This window comes from Scyliorhinus canicula, chromosome 8 (assembly GCF_902713615.1).
Source record: "Scyliorhinus canicula chromosome 8, sScyCan1.1, whole genome shotgun sequence".
NCBI classification, from domain to species: domain Eukaryota; kingdom Metazoa; phylum Chordata; class Chondrichthyes; order Carcharhiniformes; family Scyliorhinidae; genus Scyliorhinus; species Scyliorhinus canicula.
In genome coordinates, this window is record NC_052153.1 from 156493221 (window position 1) to 156516181 (window position 22961).

General features: G+C 49.7%; 1 long non-coding RNA gene across 1 annotated transcript in view; it reads right to left on the reverse strand.

Annotated features, from left to right (window-relative positions):
- Nucleotides 1-4130, reverse strand: part of LOC119970614 — a 145354-nt gene extending 141224 nt beyond the window's left edge. Inside the window, exon 1 of the long non-coding RNA XR_005461651.1 lies at nt 4036-4130. This is a non-coding gene — a long non-coding RNA (uncharacterized LOC119970614). The remainder of the gene's footprint in view (nt 1-4035) is intronic.
- Nucleotides 4131-22961: the final 18831 nt, after the last annotated feature.

Genomic DNA, 22961 nt, shown 5'->3' on the forward strand with positions numbered 1-22961 from the left:
TTGCTGAAATAAGAGACATGCTATAGATGCTTGGACAACTCCACAAGATAAACCATCAATAAAGGGAACAACAATTTACACTGCTTGAGAGGAGAGTGCTAATTGGTTAGTAAGTGGACTTGGATTGCCATGGAGAATGCAGTAGCGAGCAAATAATTGCCAAGTCTTTGTCTCAAAGTCAAACCAGGCAAATCGACTGGTCAAGGCATTGCCATGAGGCATGAACCAGGTATTGGTTTTATTCAAGTATTATTCAGGTGGTGCCCCAAGTTTTTGTTTAGTTGGAATGATACAAAGGTCAGTAGAGGGACAGGTAGTATTGAGCAAGCAAGGGGCCTGCAGAAGGATTTGGACAAGCTAGGAGAGTGGGCAATGAAGTGGCAAATGAAATACAATGTGGAAAAGTGTGAGGTTATGCACTTTGGCAGGAGGAATGTAGGCACAGACTATTTTCTAAATGGGGAAATGCTTGGGAAATCAGGGGCGAAATTTTCCCAACGGGAGACAAAGTGCCGACGCCGGAGTGCTTCACTCCGGCGTCGGAGGCCGTTCCTCGCCCCTATTCTCCCACCCCCAGGGGGTTAGGAGCGGCGCCGCATCAATTTCACGCGCCGGGCCTTGGCGCCGCATCAAAGCGGCGCCGCGTAAATAACGCGGCCGGTGGCACTTAAATGACGTCACGCATACGCGGTTACCGTCCTCCCCGCGGGCGCCCCGCAAGACATGGAGGATTGATCTTGCGGGGCGGCGGAGGAAAAAGAGTGCGTCCTTTAGAGATGCCGGCCCGCCGATCGGTGGGCACCGATCACGGGCCAGATCCCTACTGAGCACCCCCCTGGTGCTCGATCCTCCCCCTCCCCCCCACAGGCCGCACATGCAGCGTTCGCGTGCTGTTCACGCCGGCAGCGACCAGGTGTGGTTGGCGCCGGCATGAACCGGTCGGATTGGGCAGGCCACTCGGCCCATCCAGTCCGGAGATTCGCCGCTCACCTGTTAGAAACGCCGAGCGGCGATTCTCCGAGCGGCCTGTCGTGAAACGCGGCACGCCGTTTTGGGGGGGGGGGGGGTGGGAGAATCGCGTGCAGGTGCCATGGCGGGAATTGCCCGGCACTCCCTCGATTCTCCCACCCGGCGTGGGAGTCGGAGAATTGCGCCCCAGAAGCACAAAGGGACTTGGGCGTCCTTGTTCACGATCCTCTTAAAGTTAACGTGCAGTGGGAGCGAAGTATGTGCCGGAGCAGGGGGAAATATTTAGATACATGCAGGTTCGAGACTTGAAATTAAATGGAATTAAAAAATGAAATGAAAATCGCTATTGTCACAAGTAGGCTTCAAATGAAGTTACTGTGAAAAGCCCCTAGTCGCCACATTCCGGTGCCTGTTCGGGAAGGCTGGTACGGGAATTGATCCGTGCTGCTGGCCTGCCTTGGTCTGCTTTAAAAGTGCTACACCAGCGCCTGGACTTTGTCAGAAAGGAGATACAGAGCTTCCCAGTAGAGGTTAATATGCAGGTTCAGTCGGCAGTTAAGGCAAATGCAATGTTAGCATTTATGCCAAGAGGGCTAGACTAGACCAGGGAGGTACTTCTGAGGCTGTAAAAGGCTCTGGTCAGACCTTATTTGGAGTATTGTGAGCAGTTTTGGGTCCCATATATAAGGAAGGATGTGCTGGCCTTGGAAAGGGTCCAGAGGAGGTTCACAAGAATGATCCCTGGAATGAAGAACTTGTTGTATGAGGAATGGTTGAGGACTCTGGGTCTGTACTCGTTGGAGTTTAGAAGGATGAGGGGGGATCTTATTGAAACTTACAGAATACTGCGAGGCCTGGATAGAGTGGACGTGGAGAGGATGTTTCCACTTGCAGGAAAACTGGAACCAGAGGACACCATCTTGCACTAAAGGGACGATCCTTTAAAACAGAGATGAGGAGGAATTTCTTCAGCCAGAGGGTGGTGAATCTGTGGAACTCTTTGCTGCAGAAGGCTGTAGAGGCCAAATCGCTGAGTGTCTTTAAGACAGAGATGGATAGGTTCTTGATTAATAAGAGGATCAGGGTTATGGGGAGAAGTCAGGAGGATGGGGATGAGAAAATATCAGCCATGATTGAATGGCGGAGCAGACTCGATGGGCCGAGTGGCCTAATTCTGCTCCGATAACTTATGGTTTTATAGAAAAGGCATAATGAATGGACATGATACTTCTGTCTGCAAAGGACAGGAACGTTTGTGTGAATACATGTGACTTCTAGCTTCTCGCATGTGTAAGCGCGCCACACTGTGGACTTGACTGATGATTTTAAATTGGTTTGCAGTGTAATTCTTAGCATAATCAGGACTGTTCAGCATATGAACAGAGCAACTGAAGAAAGGCTTGGAGAACGGCCATTGCCTGATTAATTCCTCATGGCATTGCCTTTGCCAATCAGAGTCATCTGTCTGATTTTAGTTTGATTCTCTCTTCGAATAAATTTGGGTTGCTGAAGATTCCAGCAAATCAGAAGAGGAACTGTGAGTTTCCTTTGCTGAGAAATAGGCTTAAAAATGCAGACTTACATAAAAGGTTGTTTGTACACATTGGTGTGCACAAGATTATATATGAATTACAAGAGCTATCAGCAGACATTTTTCGGATAAAAGAATGGGAAACACGGGACGAACCCCATCTGTTAAATGGCAAGCATTAAACCACGTCAGAGAGTGTGGTCCTAGTTAAACAGTTCAGGACAGACCAGGACCTCTGTGCAGCCAAAATCCACTACTGTGGCCTTATGGAGAGACACAAACAATGTTGCATCTTAATGAAGAGTGAGCCCTCGACAGATTTAAGTGACAAATGAATCACAAACTAATTCTCTTGGCACGATATTGATTTGGATGTGGTAGGAAATGGAGTCTGGATTTCAGAGAATTCCAACTCCTTCTGATGTTTAAAGAGATCAAAGTTTACTCTGAATGAACAATTTCAGACAGTGTGGGGAAACAGTTTCATTGTTCAAAGTTATGTTTGAGGTTATGCACTTATCATGGATAGAGAGAGTTTTATGGTTTGAAGTGACAGCTGGTCATTAAATCATCAGCTAACGTCACTGAAGTGAGATTTTTGAAGATCAGGATTGCGGAATCCAGAATGTGAAGAATAAATCAGGTAAAGTAAGAGGAGGCCTGAGCTTTGAGGATGAGTTTGGATCATCAGGGTACCCCATATGAGAGAGGTATGGCACATCTTTAGATAGGATCTCCGGACACCTTTGGGAGAGGAAAGGCACCTTTTGGGATTGTTAAAACTAAAATTGGTTATGCATGTTTTACATACAAGCAAGTTAGACATCCTAGGCTATTACCAAGCCATCGAGCTGCCTGGCCCGGGTGTTTTATCAACTTGCAGGCTGCCTCTCTGATAACTCATCAATTTAAAATCATTCTTGTGTATTAATTACCTCCTTTTACACCAGGGCTTGGACAGTATCTTTTTCCTTGGTAAAGACAGATGTAAAGTATTAATACCTGAGCTGTGCCCCCAACCTCCATGTGTAAATCCTCTTTCTGGCCCCAAACCACCCCGTTCCTCCTTTTACTATTTATATGCCTATTGAAGCCTTGTGATTCCCATTTATGTTAGCTGTACGTCTCGTTACATACTCTCTGTTTGCTTCTGTTATCTGCTTTTTCATTTCCCCTCTGAACCGTCTGTATTCAATCTGGTTTTGTATTACCCACCTGACATCTGTCAGAAGTACATGTTTTTTTCATCTGTCATCCAGGGAGTTCTGGATTTGTTTGGCTTACCATTCCCCTTTGTGTCAGTATTTCTTGACTGCCCAAATTCTCTCTTCGTTGAAGGTAGCCCATCGTTTTTCCTGCCAAACTTGACTATTCTGACCCCGTTAATTGGGGTTAATTGTATTGAGGTGAAGCGTATTAATTCGGGACACATCTGTGTTCCTATTTATAAAAGCAGGCTGAACTAATGTTGAAGCTATTGGGATGTTACATTTAGCTTTGCAAAGAAAAGCTGATAAATAAATAAAAGGCTTAACCTCCATGTTTTATCATTCTCCGCCTGGCTATTTGAGTTTTGACAGCCATGCTGATAGCTAAAATGTGATACAGCTTGCCACAGAGTCATCATGTTTTGGAATTAACACAGGTGAGTGTGATTAGTGAGATCACTACAGTTCCTTAACTGAAAACCTGACAAGTTCCTGGGGCAAAACTGCCAGGGTGTTAATGATCCGGTTAGGTTGTAATACCGTATCTCTCCTGGAACATCAGGGAGTAGAGGAGGAATTTCCTAAAATGGCTGCACTCTAGGAGTCAGCATTATGTTGTGGGACAGTGTACGAGTTGATGCTATCTGCTTTACTGAGCTTGATCATCTTTACAAGTCCATTTTATTGCACATCTATGTGCAAACTATGTGCAAACTAGGCAATTAGGCACTTAAGTGGCCAGTGGCAGACTTTCCTTGGGATCAAGCATCCCAGGGCAGAAAAATTGCCGTTAGATACTGCCATGGTTTCGCCGGGTCCGCTGTTGGGAAGCACCTGGGAAGTTGGGCCTGCTCCAGCACTTAGAGCTTCTCACGTGAAATTGGGCCTTTATTCCTCCATTGTTTTTATTAGGCCCATCTCACACTTGGGACTGACTGGGCCCATTTCATAGAGAGGACAAAGGGACATAATTTGCAAATTATGATAAGTTTACCCTGCTAGCAGAGTCAGAGTCAAGACCCTCCATTCAACACCTGCCAATTAATCTAGGCACAGAAAATCCCATCGAAGCGATGCGCCATCCATTTCAAGGATTTTCTTATTGTTATCTTCAACCAGAAAACTCATTCTGAATTCTGTCACGAAGGAGACACTCTCTGACTTCTCAGGTCCGAGAAACTATGTGAACTAATATTAAATTCTGTGGTTCTTGTACAGCTATCATCCATAGTTGTAAAAAAAAAAATTCGACCCCACATTACTGTCTGTGTGCATAATGGAGAGGGAAGTTGCGAGCACTCCTCTCTCTGATTTTGAATGTGAAATAAGCTAACTTCATGAGTTAATCATAATCCAAGTTTGAAGCGAGTTATTAGAAAATTAGATCATACAACCGATTGCTTGGGAAAACATGCCACAAAATCCCTTAAAAATAATTCAAAACACTTTCTGCTTACGGATAGTTAGTGAGAAGAAAGAAGTACAGTTTGCCTTTCTCTCTCCCCTGTCCTTTTCAGTATTATCAAAAAAATTGGTCCACTGTTAAAATTTGCCAATTTGAAAATGGCCCATTTGTCTCAACTCTTTGTTTCTTGTTTGTTATGCTACTATATTACCACAGCACTACACCATGTGCTCTTATCTACGCAGTAACCTTTTTTGTGGCACCTCATCAAATGCCTTTTAGAAATCCAAATACACTACTGATTCCTCTTTATCTACTCTGCTTGTTACACAGTAATCTACAATCCAAAAATACAAGGACAAGTCATGACTGACCCACTGATGTACCTACTTCACTGAGAACTATTTCAACTATTCTTATTGATGCTTTGGTGGGAATTATTAGTTATCCTGCCTGCTGTCACCTGAACTGGTTTTACTGTCGCAGAGCATCTAACCACATCTGAGATTGTCAGACTTGTCTTTGCATGACTTTGTACATATTTTGCAAGGTGATTTGTAGTGAGTTGAGCTAATTGTGACGCAGTGAGGGAAGCCAAGGTGTTTGGGACTTAGTCAATTACTGTGCATATCTCATTAACTGTAGCTAACAAGAAACAACAAGTTAATTGGATCATTTCAGGTACGTAAACTTTGACGAGTGGAGATCAATGTTGGGGCCTCAACTATTTAAAGTAAATAAAGTTGCCATAGTCCCAGATGACCATAGGCTTTCCCCTTTGAGGGAGAGAGTTGACTGGTGGTGATGATTTAACCTGAGGATCACCACACCTCAGGTAAGCAGTTGAGAAGGCTGGGCTTCATGAATAACCTCAGCCGGTATGGGACTCTGAACCTGTGCTGTTAGCCTCCTTCTGCATCATGAACCAGCTGTCCAGCCAACTGAGCTAAACCAGCCCTCAAACATTTTGTTCAACTATTTACAATCTATATCAATGACTTGGATGAAGGAACTGAATGCATGAAAGCATGAATCACTGCAATGAAGTTACTGTGAAAATCCCCTAGTCGCCACAGTCCAGCCCCTGTTCGGGTACACAGAGGGAGAATTTAGAATGTCCAATTCACCTAACAAGCACATTTTTTGGAACTTGTGGGAGGAAACCGGAGCACCCGGAGGAAACCCGCGCAGACACAAGGAGAATGTGCAGACTCCACACAGTGAACCAAACGGGAATCGAACCTAGGACCCTGGCGCTGTGAAGCAACAATGCTAACCACTGTGCTATTGTGCCACCCTGATTATTCCTGATGTTGAATGTCCGGATTCCCGTTATGTCACTGGTGGCACCATGGTGCCAATAACAATGACACTTCCTGCCGATGTAAAACACGGTCTGGGAGTCTCGAGAGATATTCTGCACTTGTCACCAAACCCACCTAAGAACAGGAGCAGAAAGTCCTGGCCCAGGTGTCAGTTTTGATGTTTGCAGCCAACCGGGATTTTCCTGGTCACCCCCCAGGAGGTGCACAATCGAGAGGCGGTACAGCCATCAGTTTGCGGAGTATGTTCTATTGGGGGCTACAGAATTTCAGGTGGGTGCAAGCTCTTTTTATGCAGCCCTGTGTCAACGGAAGATTTTCATTATCTGTCAACCAATGGTGTTCTTTAAGGGGGACGTTTCCGTTGTTGAGACACCAGTGTGATGGCACGGGAAGTCACTTGAACTGTGGTGGCCTCAAAATTAGGATATAATCCTCCTGACTTTCCCGAAGGTGATATGTTTGTGTGGCAGCTCAGGACACAGGATGAACGTCAGTACTTTGCTGTGTGGCAGACCAGGATGAGTGAAGTGTGTAGTGTGAATCTGCTGCTCCAGGTGGTTCACACCAGTTTCCTTATGAGATTCATTCAATCTTGACCTTGGCTCTGGTGTGCAGGAGGTGTTGCTGGTTGGTCAATGTGTGCTGAAGAGTGATCCTGAGGTACATTAGCGTTGGGTCATTGAACTTAATCAGTCACAAAACTGGACATGACATTCTTCCCTGGTCTCCGAGCTTTTCGGGTGGAAGGCTGAAACATGGCAGCATTTTGTCAAAGTCTCCGTTTTCTGAAATAGGCGTCCAAAGAGGCAGTGGTGTAGTGGTATTGACACTGGAATAATAATCCAGAGACCCAGAGCCATTCTCTGGGGAACCACGTTTGAATCCCACCATGTCAGAAGTGAAATTTGAATTCAATATAAAAATTTTGGGATTATTAAAAACGTTTAAAGATGACCATGAGTCGAGTGTTTAAAAAATCCATCTGGCTCACTAATGCCCTTGAGGGAAGGAAATCTGTCATCCTTACCTGGTCTGGCCGACATGGGACTCCAGATCCACAGCAATGTGGTTGATTCTAAAATGCCCTCAGGGATGGCCAATAAAGGCTGGCCCAGCCAGCGACACCCACACCCCATGAACGAATAAAAAAAATACACCCAGGTCCCTGTGCTCCTGCATCCCCATTAACGTGAAAGCCCAAGAGGTCAGGAGGACATTCGATGATTATTGGAATAGAAACAAAAGAATAAGGGAATAGAGCAGATGAATGCGTGAATGAAAAGATGGTGCAGGAGGGAGAGCCCTTAGTTTCTTGGATCACTGGTGATAGTGGCCATAACTCGGTAAGATTTAAGGTAGTTATGGAAAAGGACAAAGGTGAACAGGAAATAAAGGTTCCGAATCAATGAGTTCGCAGATGATACGAAAATAGGTGGTATGGTAAGGAAAGATTATAGGGCAATATAAACGGGCTGGTCAAATGGACAGAATAATGGCAAATGGAATTTAACCCTGTGAGGTGGAGCATTTTGGGAGGACGGACAAAGCAAGGGAATACACAATGAACAGCAAAACGCGAGCAAGCACAGAGGACAAGAAAGACCCTGAGTTGCATGTCCAAAGATCTCCGAAGGCAGCAGGGCAGGTAGATAAAGTGGTTGAAAAAGCATATGTGATTCTTGCCTTTATTTGCCAAGGCATAGAATATAGGAGCAGGCAGGCTATGGTGGAGCTGTATAAAATGCTCTTTAAGCCACAACTAGAGTACTGTGTGCAGTTCTCGTCGCCACACTTTAGGAAGAATGTTAGTGCACTAGAAAAGGTGCAAAGATTCACCAGGATGTTGCCTGGGCTGGAGTTTTTCAGCTATGAAGAGAGGCTGGTTAGGCTGGTATTGTTTGCCTTAGAGCAGAGAAGGCTGAGGGCGGACATGATTGATGTGTGCAAAATTATGAGGGAGATAGTTGGCATTGATAGGAAGAGACTATTCCCCTTAAAAGAGGGATAAATAACCAGGAGGCATAGATTTACGGTAAGGGACAGGGAATTTAGAGGGGATTTGAAGAAAATCTTCTTCACCTAGAGGGTAGTTAGAATCTGGAACTGACTGCCTGAAAGGATGGCAGAGGCGGGAACCCTCACAACATTTAAGAAGCATTTAGATGAGCACTTGAAATGCCATAACTTACAAGGTCATGGGCCAAGTGCCTGAAACTCGGTTTAGAACAGATAGATGCTCAATGGCTAGTGCAAGACATGATGGCCCAAAGGGTCTCTTTTTCTGCTGTAAAACTGTATGACACGATGATTCTAAACTTTCTTATTTATTGCAGAAGAGGTTCAAGGAGAGAGGTGCTCATCTGACTCAAGCAGAGTAACGGTTCTAACCTGAGTCAAATCAGGGTTGGGAAGAGCACTCAGGTGATGGGCTGGGAAGTTCAGCTTGTGCCATTTTGTTGAATATATATATTTGCTTTTGAAAGCTCTTCAGGTCTCCCTCCGGGACTGTGGATTTTTTTCTGGAACGAGTGGAACAATTGTAAATGATCACAAACAGACGGCTGTAGAGTGTGCGTGAGAATGGAGCTATACCAAATCACGGTATAAAATACCTCAACATGTCATGACGTATAATTGTTACTGTGATCTAGCAGATGGGCTAGTGGGCGGCTGATGCAGTCTGGAAAGGGTTGGAATGTTTTTCTTTTAATATTTTTATTCAACAAATTTTCACAATTTTCATCATACAAAAGAGAAACAAGAAGAATAACCCTAACAATATAAAAATCAATCCTCCTCCCCCCACCCCAAACCCAGGAATGACCCCAATCCTCCCCCAATCCCACCCCCCAAACGGTAACCAACACCCGAAAATGCATGATGAACAAACCCCAACAATTGTAGAATCCCTCCTTCGCCCCCCCCCCGCCCCCTCCCCCCTCAGCTCAAACGTCACCTTCTCCACGGTCAAAAACACCACGTCGAGGCACAGGGTAGAGAGGCTGACCTCCACCCCAACAAGACATGCCGACAAGCAATCAGTGAGGTGAAGGCTAACACATCCACCCCGCTTCGCCCAACTCAGGACCTTCTCCTTAATGTGAAACTTATGGAAGCAAATTATAACGGCCCTTGGTGCCTCGTTTGCTTTCGGCTTGGGCTTGAGTAAACGATGAGCCCTGTCCAGCTTGTATCGGGGGGGGGGGGGGGTTCTTCTCCCTCCCCCAACAGCTCTGCCAACATCTTCGCAAAGTATTCAGTCGGTCTCGGGCCCTCCACCCCCTCAGGCAGGCCCACGATTCGTAAGTTCTGTCACCTGTTCTCCAGATCCTCCACCTTGCCTGTGAGCCCTTTGTTAGCCTCTGCTACCTTCCGCAGCTCCTCACCCATCAAAATTGAACCCCCTTCAACTTTCTTTCCTATCTTTATTGTCACAGGTAGGCTTACATTGATACTGCAATGAAGTTACTGTGAAAAAGCCCAAGTCGCCACATTCCGGCACCTGTTCGGGTACACAGAGGGAGAATTCAGAATGTCCAGTTCACCTAACCTGCACATCTTTCGGGACTTGTGGGAGGAAACCGGAGCACCCGGAGGAAACCCACGCACTCACAGGGAGAACGTGCAGACTCCACACACACAGTGACCCAAGTCGGGAATCGAACCTGGGACCCTGGAGCTGTGAACAACAGAGCTAACCACTGTGCTACCGTGCCGCCCCTTCTCTCTATAGGGCGGCCCGGTGGCCCAGTGGTTAGCCCTGCTGCCTCACGGCGTGGAGGACCTAGGTTCGATCCCGGCTTTGGGTCACTGTCCATGTGGAGTTTACATATTCTCCCCATGTCTGCGTGGGTCTCACCCCCACAATTCAAAGATGTGCAGGGTAGGTGGATTGTTCATGCTAAATTGTCCCTTAATTGGAAAAAAAAAATTGGGTACACTAAACTTGTTTTGGGCAACACAGTACATAGAACATAGAACGATACAGCGCAGTACAGGCCCTTCGGCCCTCAATGTTGCACCGACATGGAAAAAAATCTAAAGGCCACCTAACCTACACTATGCCCTTATCATCCATATGCTTATCCAATAAATTTTTTAATGCCCTCAATGTTGGCGTGTTCACTACTGTCGCAGGTAGGGCATTCCACGGCCTCACCACTCTTTGCGTAAAAAACCCACCTCTGACCTCTGTCCTATATCTATTACCCCTCAATTTAAGGCTATGTCCCCTCGTGCTAGCCACCTCCATCCGCGGGAGAAGGCTCTCGCTGTCCACCCTATCTAACCCTCTGATCATTTTGTATGCCTCTATTAAGTCACCTCTTAACCTTCTTCTCTCTAACGAAAACAACCTCAAGTCCATCAGCCTTTCCTCATAAGATTTTCCCTCCATACCAGGCAACATCCTGGTAAATCTCCTCTGCACCCGTTCCAAAGCTTCCACGTCCTTCCTATAATGAGGCGACCAGAACTGTACGCAATACTCCAAATGCGGCCGTACTAGAGTTTTGTACAACTGCAACATGACCTCATGGCTCCGGAACTCAATCCCTCTACCAATAAAGGCCAACACACCATAGGCCTTCTTCACAACCCTATCAACCTGGGTGGCAACTTTCAGGGATCTATGTACATGGACACCGAGATCCCTCTGCTCATCCACACTGCCAAGAATTTTACCATTAGCCAAATATTCCGCATTCCTGTTATTCTTTCCAAAGTGAATCACCTCACACTTCTCCACATTAAACTCCATTTGCCACCTCTCAGCCCAGCTCTGCAGCTTATCTATGTCCCTCTGTAACCTGCAACATCCTTCCGCACTGTCTACAACTCCACCGACTTTAGTGTCGTCTGCAAATTTACTCACCCATCCTTCTGCGCCCTCCTCTAGGTCATTTATAAAAATGACAAACAGCAACGGCCCCAGAACAGATCCTTGTGGTACGCCACTCGTAACTGAACTCCATTCTGAACATTTCCCATCAACTACCACTCTCTGTCTTCTTTCAACTAGCCAATTTCTGATCCACATCTCTAAATCACCCTCAATCCCCAGCCTCCATATTTTCTGCAATAGCCGACCGTGGGGAACCTTATCAAACGCTTTACTGAAATCCATATACACCACATCAACTGCTCTACCCTCATCTACCTGTTCAGTCACCTTCTCCATGAACTCGATAAGGTTTGTGAGGCATGACCTACCCTTCACAAAACCATGCTGACTGTCCCTAATCATATTATTCCTATCTAGATGATTATAAATCGTATCTTTTATAATCCTCTCCAAGACTTTACCCACCACAGACGTTAGGCTCACCGGCCTATAGTTACCGGGGTTATCTCTACTCCCCTTCTTGAACAAAGGGACCACATTTGCTATCCTCCAGTCCTCTGGCACTATTCCTGTAGCCAATGATGACCTAAAAATCAAAGCCAAAGGCTCAGCAATCTCTTCCCTGGCTTCCCAGAGAATCCTAGGATAAATCCCATCCGGCCCCGGGGACTTATCTATTTTCACCTTATCCAGAATTGCCAACACTTCTTCCCTACGCACCTCAATGCCATCTATTCTAATAGCCTGGGTCTCAGCATTCTCCTCCACAATATTATCTTTTTCTTGAGTAAATACTGACGAAAAGTATTCATTTAGTATCTCGCTTATCTCCTCAGCCTCCACACACAACTTCCCACCACTGTCCTTGACTGGCCCTACTCTTACCCTAGTCATTCTTTTATTCCTGACATACCTATAGAAAGCTTTTGGGTTTTCCTTGATCCTACCTGCCAACGACTTCTCATGTCCCCTCCTTGCTCGTCTCAGCTCTCTCTTTAGATCCTTCCTCGCTTCCTTGTAACTATCAAGCGCCCCAACTGAAACTTCATGCCTCATCTTCACATAGGCCTCCTTCTTCCTCTTAACAAGAGATTCCACTTCTTTGGTAAACCACGGTTCCCTCGCTCGACCCCTTCCTCCCTGCCTGACTGGTACGTACTTATCAAGAACATGCAATAGCTGTTCCTTGAACAAGCACCACATATCCAGTGTGCCCAACCCTTGCAGCCTACTTCTCCAACCAACACATCCTAAGTCATGTCTAATGGCATCATAATTGCCCTTCCCCCAGCTATAACTCTTGCCCTGCGGGGTATACTTATCCCTTTCCATCACTAACGTAAAGGTCACCGAATTGTGGTCACTGTTTCCAAAGTGCTCACCTACCTCCAGATCTAACACCTTGGGTTCATTACCCAAAACCAAATCCAATGTGGCCTCGCCTCTTGTTGGCCTGTCAACATATTGTGTCAGGAAACCCTCCTGCACACATTGTACAAAGAATGACCCATCTAATGTACTCGAACTATATCTTTTCCAGTCAATATTTGGAAAGTTAAAGTCTCCCATAACAACTACCCTGTTACTTTCGCTCTTTTCCAGAATCATCTTCGCCATCCTTTCCTCTACATCCCTAGAACTATTAGGTGGCCTATAGAAAACTCCCAACAGGGTGACCTCTCCTTTCCTGTTTCTAACCTCAGCCCATACTACCTCAAAAGAAGAGTCCCCATCTAGCATCCTTTCCGCCACCGTAATACTGTCCTTGACTAGCAGCGCCACACCTCCCCCTCTTTTGCCCCCTTCTCTGAGCTTACTAAAACACCTAAACCCCGGAACCTGCAACAACCATTCCTGTCCCTGCTCTATCCATGTCTCTGAAATGGCCACAACATCAAAGTCCCAGGTACCAACCCATGCTGCCAGTTCCCCTACCTTATTTCGTATACTCCTGGCATAGTGGTTAGCACAATTGCTTCATAGCTCCAGGGTCCCAGGTTCGAGTCCCCGCTTGGGTCACTGTCTGTGCAGAGTCTGCACATTCTCCCTGTGTGTGCGTGGGTTTCCTCTGGGTGCTCCGGTTTCCTCCCACAGAAAAAGATGTGCAGGTTAGGTGGATTGGCCATGCTAATTTGCCCTTAGTGTCCAAAATTGCCCTTAGTGTTGGGTGGGGTTACTGGGTTATGGTGGAGGTGTGGCTTGGATAGGGTGCTCTTTCCAAGAGCCAGTGCAGACTCGATGGGCCGAATGGCCTCCTTCTGCACTGTAAATTATTTTTTTTTAATATAATTTTTATTGGAATTTTTTACAGAAAATATAAAACATAACGACAAACAATGAAATGCAACAAAATAACCCATAATAACTGTAACACCCCCAGACCGTATCGACGCATGTATCACATCCCCCACCCCCCCAACCCCAATGAACAACAAAAGAACTTAAAAATTAATTTAAATTAAATAAACAAACATAGTCATCGTCCGCCCCCCCCCCCCACCTTTTCCCTCCCCCTTCCCCCCCTCTCCCCCGGGTTGCTGCTGCTACTGTCCCCGTACCCTATCGTTCAGCCAGAAAGTCGAGAAAAGGTTGCCACCGCCTAAAGAACCCTTGTACCGACCCTCTCAGGGCGAATTTGACCTTCTCTAGCTTAATGAAACCCGCCATGTCATTGATCCAGGTCTCCACGCTTGGGGGCCTCGCATCCTTCCATTGTAGCAAGATCCTTCGCCAGGCTACTAGGGACGCAAAGGCCAGCACACCGGCCTCTTTCGCCTCCTGCACTCCCAGCTCCACCCCAACCCCAAAAATCGCGAGTCCCCATCCTGGCTTGACCCTGGATCTCACCACCCTCGACACCGTCCTCGCCACCCCCTTCCAGAACTTCTCCAGTGCCGGGCATGCCCAGAACATATGGGCATGATTCGCTGGACTCCCCGAGCACCTGACACACCTGTCTTCACCCCCAAAGAACCTACTCATCCTCGTCCCAGTCATGTGGGCCCGGTGCAGCACCTTGAATTGGATGAGGCTAAGCCGCGCACACGAGGAGGAAGAATTAACCCTCTCCAGGGCATCAGCCCAAGTCCTGTCTTCGATCTGGTCCCCCAGTTCCCCCTCCCACTTAGCTTTCAGCTCCTCTACTGACGCCTCCTCCGCCTCCTGCATAACCTTCTAGATATCAGATATCTTCCCCTCTCCGACCCAGACCCCCGAAAGCACCCTGTCGCTCACCCCCCTCGCGGGAAGCGAAGGGAATCCCTCCACCTGCCGTCTAGCAAATGCCTTTACTGCAGAAATCTGAACATATTTCCCGGGGGAGCCCAAATTTCTCCTCCAACTCCCCCAGGCTCGCAAACCTCCCATCAATAAACAGGTCCCTCAGTTGTCTCATGCCCGCTCTGTGCCAACGCTGAAATCCCCCATCAATGTTCCCCGGGACAAACCTATGGTTCCCCCTTAACGGAGCCTCCATCGAGCCCCCCACTTCTCCCCTATGTCGCCTCCACTGCCCCCAAATCTTGAGGGTAGCCGCCACCACCGGACTCGTGGTATACCTCATAGGAGGGAGCGGCCACGGCGCCGTTACCAGGGCCCCCAGGCTTGTATCTCCACAGGACGCCCTCTCCATCCATTTCCATGCTGCCCCCTCCCCCTCCATTACCCACTTGCGCACCATCGACACATTGGCCGCCCAATAATACCCCGAGAGATTGGTTACCGTCAGCCCCCCCCCCATCTCTACCCCGCTCCAAGAAGACCCTCTTCACCCTCGGGGTCCCATGCGCCCAAACAAAGTTAATGATGCTGCTAGTCACCCTTCTAAAAAAGGCCCTAGGGATAAAGATGGGCAAACACTGAAAAAGGAACAAGAACCTCGGGAGAACTGTCATTTTTTTTTTTTAATAAACAATTTTATTGAGGTAGTTTTTGGCTTTATAAACAGTTACAGACATCATCAGAAAGGAAGCAAAAAAGGCAAAAATGTGCAAACATCCACGTACTTTCAATACTTCCACCGTAACATATTGCACAAGCCCGCTCCCCTCCCACCGGTACTACCCGCCATATTTTCCCTCCTACTCTACTCTAACCACCCCCCCCCCCTCCCCCCACCCCCCCTGCTGACGCTCACTGTCCCGCAAAGAAGTCAATAAATGGTTGCCACCTCCGGGTGAACCCCTGCACAGAACCCCTCAAGGCGAACTTGATTTTTTCCATCCCCAGGAAACTCGACATGTCCGCAAGCCACCACTCCGTCTTCGGGGGCTTTGAGTCCCTCCACGCCAATAATATTCGTCGCCGGGCTATCAGGGAAGCAAAGGCCAGCACATCGGCCTCTTTCTCCCCCTGGACGCCCGGGTCTTCCGAAACCCCAAAAATTGCCACCCCTGGGCTCATCACCACCCTTGTTTTTAGCACCTGGGACATGACCCCCACAAATCCCTCCCAGTACCCCCTCAGCTCAGGGCATGCCCAAAACATGTGAACATGGTTCGCTGGTCCTCCCGCGCACCTAGCGCATTTGTCCTCTATCCCGAAAAATTTGCTCATCCGAGCCACCGTCATATGGGCCCGGTGAACGACCTTAAATTGGATCAGCCCGAGCCTAGCACATGTCTCGGTCGAGTTTACCCTACTCAGGGCCTCTGCCCACAGCCCATCCTCCATTTCCCCGCCTAGCTCCTCCTCCCATTTAAGTTTCAGTTCCTCTGTCTGGGACCCTTCCTCCCTCATGAGCACCTTATAAATACCCGAGACTCTACCCTCCCCTTCATCCCTCCCAGAGACTATTCTGTCTAGGATCCCCATTGGCGGGAGGCGCGGGAAAGATGGGACCTGTCTACGAACAAAGTCCCGCAACTGTAGGTATCTAAAATCATTTCCCCTTACCACTCCAAATTTCTCCTCCAAGCTCCTCAAACTCGCGAAGCTCCCTTCCAGGAACATATCACCCACCCTTCCCGCCCCTGCTCGCCGCCATACTCGGAACCCCCCATCCATACTGCCGGGGGCAAACCGATGGTTGTCGCAGATTGGCGCCCAGACAGACGCCCCCATCTCCCCCACATGCCTCCTCCACTGGCCCCATATCCGCAGGGTCGCCACCACTACCGGGCTGGTGGTGTACTTGGCCGGCGGCAGCGGTAGAGGAGCCGTGACCAGGGCTTCCAAACTGGAGCCCCTGCACGAAGCCGCCTCCACCCGCTCCCAAATAGACCCCGTACCCACCATCCACTTCCTTATCATAGCGATGTTGGCCGCCCAGTAATAATTGACCAGACTCGGCAAAGCCAGCCCTCCCTCGCTGCGGTTCCTCTCCAACATCGCCTTCTTTACCCGCGGAGACTTTCCCGCCCAGACAAAGCTCATGATCAGCCCGTTAACTCTTTTGAAGAAGGACTGTGGGATAAAGATCGGGAGGCACTGAAAAATAAACAAAAAACGAGGGAGGATTGTCATCTTTACTGTCTGCACCCTCCCTGCCAGCGACAGCGGGAGTGCATCCCATCTCCAAAACTCTCCCTTCATTTGCTCCACCACCCTGGCCAAATTTAACTTATGTAGCCTGCCCCAGTCTCGTGCCACCTGGATTCCCAAATACCGGAAATTTTCCTCAACCAGCCTAAACGGTAGCCCTCTCAATCTGTTCTCCTGGCCCCTTGCCTGGACCACAAACATTTCACTCTTGACCGTATTTAATTTGTATCCTGAGAACTGGCCGAACTCCCTCAGCATTCCCAGTATAGTTCCCATCCCGGCCACTGGGTCCGACACGTACAGGAGCAGGTCGTCTGCATAAAGAGAAACCCTGTGTTCAACCCCGCCCCTCACCATCCCCTTCCAACCCTCTGCGGCTCTCAGCGCCATCGCCAGCGGCTCTATGGCCAGCGCAAACAGCAGCGGGGAGAGCGGGCAGCCCTGTCTGGTCCCTCGGTACAACCTAAAGTACTCCGACACTTCTCTGTTGGTCCTGACGCTGGCCCTCGGGGCCTGATATAATAATTTGATCCAATCCACCAATCCCTCCCCGAACCCAAACCGTCCGAGCACCTCCCATAGATAGTCCCACTCCACCCGGTCAAAGGCCTTCTCGGCGTCCATTGCCACCACTACCTCCACCTCTCTACCCGCCGGGGGCATCATTATAGAACTGTCATTTTGACGGACTGCACTCTACCCGCCAACGATAGCGGCACCATGTCCCACCTTTTAAATTCCTCCTCCATCTGCTCCACCAGCCTGGTAAAATTAAGCTTATGGAGAGTCCCCCAACTCCTGGCCACCTGCACCCCCAGGTATCTGAAACTCTTCACTGCCCTCTTAAATGGGAGTCTCCCAATTCCCTCCTCCTGATTACCCGGGTGTACTACAAATACCTCACTCTTGCCTAAATTTAACTTATAGCCCGAGAAGCCCCCAAATTCCGCTAACAGCTCCATCACCCACGGCATTCCCCCTTCTGGATCCGCCACATACAACAGCAGGTCGTCCGCATACAGCGATACCCGATGTTCCACCCCACCCCGCACCAGACCCCTCCATCTCCCTGACTCCCTCAACGTCATAGCCAAAGGTTCAATCGCCAGTGCAAAGAGCAAGGGGGACAGGGGGCACCCCTGCCTGGTCCCACGGTAGAGCCTAAAGTACTCCGATCTCCTCCCATTGGTAACTACACTTGCCATCGGAGCCGCGTAGAGCAGCCACACCCATTTGATGAATCCCTCCCCGAATCCGAACCGCTCCAGCACCTCCCACAGGTACCCCCACTCAACTCTATCAAACGCTTTCTCCGCATCCAGCGCCACCACTATCTCCGCCTCCCCCTCCACTGCCGGCATCAATAACATTTAGCAGTCTCCGCACATTCGTGTTGAGCTGCCGTCCCTTGACAAATCCTGTCTGATCCTCGTGTATCACCCCTGGCACACAGTCCTCTATCCTGGTGGCCAGGATCTTCGCCAGCAACTTAGCGTCAACATTGAGGAGCGAGATAGGCCTGTATGATCCACACTGCAAGGGGTCCTTATCCCGCTTCAGGATCAGAGAGATCAGTGCCCGCAACATCGTCGGGGGCAAAGCCCCCCCCCCCCCCCCCCCATGCCTCATTGAAGGCTCGCACCAACCGGGGGCCCACCAGATCCGCATACTTTTTATAAACTTCCACCGGGAACCCGTCCGGCCCCGGGGCCTTACCTGACTGCATTTGTCCAATCCCCCTGACTAGCTCCTCCAACTCTATCGGCGCCCCCAGCCCCTCTACCAGCTCCTCTTGAACCCTTGGGAACCATAGCCTGTTCATGAAGCTCTCCATCCCCCCTCTCCCCATCGGAGGTTCTGACCGGTACAGTTCCTTGTTGAAGTCCCTAAAGACCCCATTTACTTCTGTCCCCTTCTGCACTACATTCCCACCCCTATCCGTCACTCCACCAATTTCCCAAGCCGCATCTCGCCTGCGAAGCTGATGCGCCAACATCCTGCTTGCCTTCCACTGTGTCTCCGCCTTTCTGGTGGTCAACAAGTCAAATTTGGCCTGCAAACTACGCCGTTCCCCCAGCAACCCCTCCTCCGGTGCCTCCGCGTATCTCCTGTCCACATCCAGGAGCTCCCCCACCAGTCTCTCCCGCTCCTTCCTCTCCCTCCTTGCCCTATGGGCCCGGATGGAGATCAGCTCCCCCCGGATCACTGCTTTCAGAGCCTCCCAGACCATCCCCACCCGGACCTCCCCCGTGTCGTTGGTATCAAGATACCCCTCAATACTTCCCCGGACCCTCCTACACACCTCCTCATCAGCCAGCATCCCCACATCCAGGCGCCAGAGCGGGCGCTGGTCCCGCGCCTCCCCCATCTCCAGATCAACCCAGTGCGGAGCATGGTCTGAAATCGCTATGGCCGAATACTCTGCATCCTGCACCTTCGGGATCAATCCCCTGCTCAGGATGAAAAAATCTATCCGGGAATAGACCCTATGGACATGGGAGAAAAAGGAATACTCCCGCGCTCTCGGCCTCCCAAACCTCCAGGGATCCACCCCTCCCATCTGGTCCATAAACCCCCTCAGTACTTTGGCCGCCGCCGGTCTCCTACCCGTCCTTGAACTGGGCCGGTCCAGTGGGGGATCCAGCACTGTGTTAAAGTCTCCCCCCATGATCAGGCCCCCTGCCTCCAGGTCCGGAATGCGGCCCAACAAGCGCCTCATGAAGCCGGCATCATCCCAATTCGGGGCATATACATTAACCAGCACCACCTTCTCTCCCTGCAGCCTACCCTTCACCATAATATATCTGCCCTCCTTGTCCGACACCAACTCAGCCGCCTCGAACGCAACCCTCTTCCCCACCAGAATCGCCACCCCCCGGTTCTTCGTGTCCAATCCTGAGTGAAAAACCTGCCCCACCCACCCCTTCCTCAGACGAACCTGGTCCGCCACCTTCAAGTGGGTCTCCTGGAGCATAGCCACGTCCGCCTTCAGCCCCTTCAGATGAGAAAATACCCTAGTTCTCTTAACCGGCCCATTCAGCCCCCTCAAGTTCCAGGTAATCAGCAGGATCAGAGGGCAACCTGCCACTCTCCCCCTCCGGCTGGCCATAGCTTATCGACTGCTCGCCCCAGGCCAGCTCGCCCCGCCTGACCCATTCCCCATGGCGATAACGCCTCTCCTCTACCCCCCCGGCCAACACCAGCTCCTTCCTGGCCATTCCAGCAGCAACCCGGTATCCCCCCCCCCCCCCCCAGGCTAGGACCCCTCCTAGCCGCGACGCACCCTCCATGGTACTTCCGTGAGTCAGCTGACTTCTGCTGACCCGGCAGCTCCTGCCAAAACCCATCTCCTCCCGGCATGGGGTCATCCCTCTCTTGCCACACCTCCTTGGCACCGCTTCAGCGCGGGAAAGAAAACCAGTAGAGGCCACGCCCCCACCTCCAGCTCCCCCCCCCCGCCCCACAGCGTGGGAAATCAGAGGAAAGCCCGCGCTTTCACACTGCCACACCCCACCCTTCTGACGCAGCTCCCCAAAATCCAGTTTCACCCCAACCCCCAGCCACGTACAGAAGAGAACATATAAAGCACATACCCCCAACGTTCCCCACATACCCCACACCCATACCCAACAGACAAACCCACCCGGAAACAGAGCGAAAAGAAAACCAGCATTAAAAAAAAACACGTGTCAAAATTGAAGAACAGCAACAGCGAAAACAGGAACGGCCATAGTGTGTCCCCAGACCCTAGTTCGGGTCCAGCTTCTCCGCCTGTACAAAGGCCCACGCCTCCTCCGGGGACTCGAAGTAGTGGTGCCGGTCCTTGTATGTCACCTACAGACGCGCAGGCTGCAGCATTCCAAATCTGACCTGCTTGGCATGCAGCACCGCCTTTGTCCGGTTGAACCCGGCCCGCCGCTTTGCCACCTCCGCACTCCAGTCCTGGTAGATTCGCACCACCAAATTCTCCCACTTGCTGCTCCTCTCTTTCTTGGCCCAGCGCAGCACACACTCCCGGTCACTAAATCGATGGAACCGCACCAGCACCGCCCGCGGGGGTTCATTTGCCTTAGGCCTCCTGGCCAGCACTCTGTGAGCTCCCTCCAGCTCCAGGGGCAAATGTAAGGACCCCGCTCCCATCAACGACTACACTGTAAATTCTATGAATCTATGAATATCAAGAAATGGCTGAAGACGCTGGATACTGCATAGGCTATAGGCCCTGACAATATTCCGGCAATAGTACTGAATATTTGTGCTCCAGAACATGCTGCACCCCTAGCCAAGCTGTTCCAGTTCAGCTACGACACTGACATCTACCCGGCAATGTGGAAAATTGCCCAGGTTAGTCCTGTACACAAGAAACAGGACGAATCCAACCCAGCCAATTATCGCCCTATCAGTCTACTCTCCATCATCAGCAAAGTGATGGAAGGAGGCATCAACAGTGTTTTCAAGGGTAGCATGGTGGCACAGTGGTTAGCATTGCTGCCTACGGCGCTGAGGACTCAGGTTCGACCCTGGGTCACTGTCCGTGTGGAGTTTGCTCATTCTCCCTGTCTCTGCGTGGGTTTCACCCCCACAACCCAAAGATGTGCAGGGTAGGTGGATTGGGCACGCTAAATTGCCCCTTAATTGGAAAAAATAATTGGGTACTCTAAAATTTTTTTTTTTTTTAAACAGTGTTTTCAAGCAGCACTTACTCAGCAATAACCTGCTCACAGACACTCAGTTTGGGTTCCGCCGGAGTTACTCAGCTCCTGACCTCATTACAGCCTTGGTTCAAACATGGACAAATGAGCTGAATGCCAGAGGTGAGGTGAGAGTGATTGTCCTTGACATCAAGGCAGCATTTGACAGAGTATGGCATCAAGGAACCCTAGCTAAACTAGAGTCAATGGGATTCAGGGGTAAACTCTCTGCTGGTTGGAGTCATACCTGGCACAAAAGAAGGTGGTTGTGATGGTTGGAGGTCAATCATCTCAGCTCCAGGACATCACTGCAGGAGTTCCTAAGCATAGTGTCCTCGGCCCAACCATCTTCAGCTCCTTCATTAATGTCCTCCCTTCTATCATAAGGTCAGAAGTGGGGATGTTTGTGGATGACTGCACAAAGTTCAGCATCATTCGTGACTCATCAGATAATGAAGCAGTCCATGTCCAAATGCAGCAAGACCAGGACAATATCCAGGCTTGGGCTGACAAGTGGCAAGTTACATTCGCGCCACACAAGTGCCAGGCAATGACCATCTCCTATAAGAGAGGATCTAACCATCACTCCTAGACATTCAATGGCAGTTCCATTGCTGAATCCCCCACAATCAACACAAACTGAACTGAACTAGCCATATTAATACTGTGGCTACCAGGGCAGGTCCAATGCTAGGAATCCTATGGGGAGGAATTCACCTCCTGACCCCCAAAAGCCTGTCCATCATCTACAGTGCATAAGTCAGGAGTGTAATGGAATACTCTCACTTGCCTGGATGAGTGCAGCTCCAACAACACTCAAGAAGCTCGACATCATCCAGGACAAAGCAGTCCACCTAATTGCTGTCTTTTCCACAAACATTCAAACCCTCCACCACCGACAAACAATGGCAGCCGTGTGTACCATCTACAAGATGCACTGCAGTAACTCACCAAGGTTCCTAGACAGCATCTTCCAAATCCACGACCACTACCAGCTAGAAGGACAAGAGCAGCAGATACCTGGGCACCTCACCACTTGGAGGTTCCCCTCCAAGCCACTCATCACCCTGACTTGGAAATACATGGCCGTTCCTTCATGGTCGCTGGGGCAGGAACTCCCTCCCGAACAGCATGGTGGGTGTACCTACACCTTGGGGACTGCAATAATTCCAGATGGCAAATCACCACCACCTTCTGAAGGACAACTAGGGATGGGCAATAAATGCTGGACTAGCCAGCGATGCCCACATCCATAGGGCAGTCAGTTTCTACAGAGGAAAGTTCCATAATTAAGAGAGAAAGAAATGAACAGATACTGATTATAGTGATGTTGCTTAAGGGATCATCGTTTTCTTGGACATTCATTAATGTAGCCACATGGTTAGAAACTTGGCCGAGATCAGTGAATTTAAAGAGTTGGGAGACCCGTGACGAGCATGCGGACAAACTCCACCAGCTCTGGATACTTCCAGCTGCACAGAAGCACTAGACAGGGATGCCCACTGTCC